The 4398-nt window shown below is 46.1% G+C and overlaps 3 non-coding genes across 3 annotated transcripts; all 3 read left to right on the top strand.

The window, feature by feature from the left end:
* The first annotated feature begins 596 nt into the window (after positions 1-596).
* On the top strand, positions 597-670 carry TRNAT-AGU (transfer RNA threonine (anticodon AGU)). The gene has a single exon. It is a non-coding gene; the product is annotated as a tRNA-Thr (tRNA).
* A 1965-nt stretch (positions 671-2635) lies between these two features.
* On the top strand, positions 2636-2707 carry TRNAH-GUG (transfer RNA histidin (anticodon GUG)). Its single transcript has one exon. It is a non-coding gene; the product is annotated as a tRNA-His (tRNA).
* A 1409-nt stretch (positions 2708-4116) lies between these two features.
* On the top strand, positions 4117-4187 carry TRNAG-GCC (transfer RNA glycine (anticodon GCC)). Its single transcript has one exon. It is a non-coding gene; the product is annotated as a tRNA-Gly (tRNA).
* Positions 4188-4398: the final 211 nt, after the last annotated feature.

Raw genomic sequence — 4398 nt, 5'->3', positions numbered from 1 at the left:
AAAAAAAAGATGCATATATTAGAAGGAGTTTCAGATAACACCTCATAAGGTTGTTTGTATGATGTCGTTAATAACTGAGCTCTGGAGTGTGATGTTTGTACCAGCAGCACCAATGCAGCTAACGCCATGTTGGGACACTAAGGGGTGGCAGGGTCCCCCCCCTCTTTCTGTCACACCAGCCTCCTCCATGTTTCCATAACTCACTCAAAGGCCCCTTTGAACCGGGACGCGCGGCTATAGATGACCCTGTCTCTCCAGGAGTGACGATTCCTCTGCTTCTCGGTGGGGTGTCCAGAGGTCACGAGAGGTGAAGGAAAGAGCACATGGGTTACGGAGGCATCATTAAATTATGATGTATATATTGGTGACCTTTAAATCAGTGTACTCTCGTTTAGTTTAAGGAATTTAAAGCACTTCATTGTTTCACGTTTTTCATCACCCTATTTGCAGTTTTCTTATTCGTATATCAGGTTTTGTCCTCCTTGTGGAAAGTCGGTGGAAAAAAAATCAGGGTTGTTTACTAAGAAATGTGTACCCGGTCCAGTGACACCAGGACAGCCCAAACAAAGAAGACACAGTGCAGCTGGAAACAGAGAGGCGCTGTGGCTTAGTTGGTTAAAGCGCCTGTCTAGTAAACAGGAGATCCTGAGTTCGAATCTCAGCAGTGCCTCAGCTTTTTAAACATATATGTCTGTAAACCCTACGGCTGCTTTTATTATAATTATCCAGAGATATTGGGTAAGGCTGTTTAGAATCTAAACATGTATTTGAGGGTTGAATGCTGAACGCTGTTACTGAACAGGCAGAGGAGGTTCGAGCTGCAGAGCCTCAAGAACAGGCACAGCACAGGCAGCAGTAATGTGTAAACTGAGCTTTAGAGTACAGATGGTTGCAGCACAGGCAGCGGTGTAGATATAGCTTTAGAGTACAGATGGTTGCAGCACAGGCAGCGGCGTTGCAAGCTTCACTCACATGATAAGGCTGTCAGTCGGCCAGGAGTAATGTAGGGGTGCAGTGGGAGCGGTAATAAAACCAGCAGGAAACAGAAGCTCTTTCACAACTGGGCACTGTGCACAGCACAAGTAAGGCCTTATGTCTAGTGCTTCGTGTATTTCTAAACGAGTAATGTGTCTATACCGTGCTGTCTCGCCTGGACAATTTCTTCCCACTTTTGAGACCAATTCAGCCCACTGTGGCCCAAGCCATGAGCCCCTCTGAAGAGTCGTGTCTAGTTCTGCAGAGACCACTTAGGGTATTGTGTCAAGCACACACTGTTCTCTCTGGAGTTCTACAAAATGTTTCCGGACCTCACGGGGCGCATTGATGCTACTTCTAAGGACTGCATCTGGCACACTGTCTCCTGATCTGGAGGTCGCCTGTGGTGAAAGGTGTCTGGTTCTGAAGGGTTCATCTAGAGTACTGTGCCTGTTATCAGAGTCACGTCTCATATCTTGTATCAAGTTCTAGTGGCAACATCTGAAGATTTCTTTTCTCTTGTTTGGAGGCCGCCACTGTCATAATGTGTCCAGAGCTGCAGATATCATTGTGTTACTAAAGCCGGGCTGGAAACTTGTGTCTAGCTGTAGATGTCTCACCTGATACATTGAATTACTTTAGGAGGCCACATTTACAATGTTGTGTTTAGTTCTAGTCAATGCATGTGGAGTGTTATTTTTAGTTTTGGATCCAAACCTGGCGACTGTCCCCATTTCTGGATGCTGCACCTGGAGTGTGCTGTTCTGAAGGCTTTGTCTGCAGTTTTGTGTCTAGTTGTAGGCGTCTCAGCTGGATCTATTACTACTTTAGAAGTCCACTTTTGCAGCACCGTGTTGAGTTCTGGCCTATTCATTTGGAGCATTGATTTTTATTTTGGAGCAATCTTGGAGACTGTTTCCGTTTCTGGATGCTGCATCCGGGGTGTGTTCAGTTCTAGAGGCTTTGTCTGTAGTAGTGTGTGTGTGTGGATAATGACAGGGTGTGTTGTGTCCAGCTAAAATTGTTGACCTGTAGCACTGTGTCAAGTTGTGAAGGCTGTGTATGTGATGCCTCTGTTCAGATATTTAGGCTTCACCTGAAGTTTTGTATCAAGTTCCGGAGCCCACTTTCAAATATTGTGTCAACCTTGGGAGCCTCAGCTGTAGTACTGTGTCAAGTGCCTCACACCCAGCCTGCAATATTGTGTCCAGTTCTCGATGCCTGCCTTAGAATTTTGATCCAACTCTTTCAATGTTGGCATACCATATCTTGCACACTGAGCCAGGTCTCTAGGCCTTCCTGGGGCATTGTGTTCAATTATGGTGGACACATTTTGCTGTGTGCATCTCTGGTGGCCCCTTCCTGGGGTCTGCGCTCCGTTTTGGAGGCCTGCTCTGGATTAATGCAACAATTTCTGGAAGCCACATCTAAAGCGCTGAACACACTTCTTGAATTCCCACCTGGAATATTGTACCTAGTTGTAGAATCAAACTTCACTTTACTCAGTCATTCTCTGTAGGGCTTATTAGGAGCGCTGGGCGAGAGAAGACGATGTAAAGATTTTTTGATATACACAGAACCGCATCCAAAAACACCCTGGCTTGCTGGATCCAGCCTATGAGAGCGAGGTACAGAGACAAACACGGCGCCCAAGTAGCTCGCCGTGATCGTATAGTGGTTAGTACTCTGCGTTGTGGCCGCAGCAACCTCGGTTCGAATCCGAGTCACGGCATTGCGGGTGGCAATGTCACGGCAGTTGGGTGAGGACATTTTGGCTAAACATAGATTTTGAATTCATATACAGTATTTTTTTTAATAGAGCCCATACGGAACTTCTGCATTATCCAACCGATGAACCTGCCAGCTTTCATCAAGCAAAGTCACTGCATCCTAATGAGGTACGAAGTGGGAAGATTATTTTTTACATTTAATATCTTGCTTTTTGTATTCTGTTTCATACTGTAGATCTTCCGTGCACAGAAACCTTTTTCGATGGAATGCAGAAAAAATAGTTGGTTCTAAGATGCATTTTCTGTAAGAATGTTTTATTTTTCTGTGAGGTTGCTTATTATGCGCTCAGGCGAAGCTGTAATTAATGACACGTCCCCATTGAAAGGCAAACATTCATCTCTCAAATATGCTTCCCGTTCTTAATAGCCTGGACAGAGATGGTCGTCCCATTAAGTGCATCCCACGCCCAGAAGAAGTGCTAGTAACGTCTAGCTGACAGTAGAGAAGTCCTGCTATGAAGCGTCAGTCCTACTAGGAAGCATCAGTCCTGCTGGGAAGCGTCAGTCCTGCTGGGAAGCGTCAGTCCTGCTGGGAAGCGTCTGTCCTGGTGGGAAGCGTCAGTCCTGCTATGAAGCGTCAGTCCTGCTGGGAAGCGTCAGTCCTACTAGGAAGCATCAGTCCTGCTGGGAAGCGTCAGTCCTGCTGGGAAGCGTCAGTCCTGCTGGGAAGCGTCAGTCCTGCTGGGAAGCGTCAGTCCTGCTCTGCTGGTGATATGAGGAGTTCATGATTTACTTTCCTGCTCGCCCTGACCACAGGCCCCGCCTCTCCCTCCCTCAATGGTGACTTTACTGTTCCAGATTTCATCACTGATGCCCCTCTCTGCCCCTCTCGTGATCTTTGACCCTCAGCTAGTCCTCTGGGCTACCTCTTCTCCCAAGCACCTGTACTCTGCTTTGCCCATTTGGATATATTTATTGGTTTTGGCGCTTGTCTCTGTTCAGTACAGAAAGCATCGTCCCTGCGGATGTCAGTTCTGTGACTTCTCAGCATTTCCGGCATCGGCTGTACTGTGCAGCATCTTTGTCTCTGCCAGGTTCAGGTACAGCCTGGGTGGTTTAGCGTGGACCACAAATAATGATTCAGCACCTGCAATGGTCGAGGTTTATCATCTTCTGTGTTTCTGACGTTCATATGTACTATCGAAGCATCAGTGATTGACAGATAGAACCTGTCATACTACATGTGAGGTACATAGCTGCTGTCTTCATGTGAAGTATGGGTGCTCTATGGTAACCGCCTGTGCTCTTGTCAGCCTCATGCATAGACTAGAATTGAGTGTAGAATACAGACAGTGTCCACTTTCACATTGTCTTATATATGTATGCAGTTTACGCCAATGTAGAAAGCGAGGCATTGGTGGTTCAGTGGTAGAATTCTCGCCTGCCACGCGGGAGGCCCGGGTTCGATTCCCGGCCAATGCAGCATGTCTTTTTTTAAATTGTAATTAGGAGTGATTATATATTTATTGACTCATTTCTGAAGTATTGAGAATTGTCTTAGTATTTTTAATATAAACTTGGGCTATAAGATTTAGAAATATTGTATCTAGGTTTGCTGATTCTTTGAAAGGGTTGTTAGCTGCGTGGAATAATCCCCTCAAAGCAGCTTTCGGAACTGTCTTGAAAATTCAAA

The sequence above is a fragment of the Triturus cristatus genome, chromosome 12 (assembly GCF_964204655.1).
Source record: "Triturus cristatus chromosome 12, aTriCri1.1, whole genome shotgun sequence".
Classification (NCBI taxonomy): domain Eukaryota; kingdom Metazoa; phylum Chordata; class Amphibia; order Caudata; family Salamandridae; genus Triturus; species Triturus cristatus.
The sequence above is the reverse complement of the archived record's forward strand: the minus strand, read 5'-3'. Positions and strand labels throughout refer to the sequence as shown.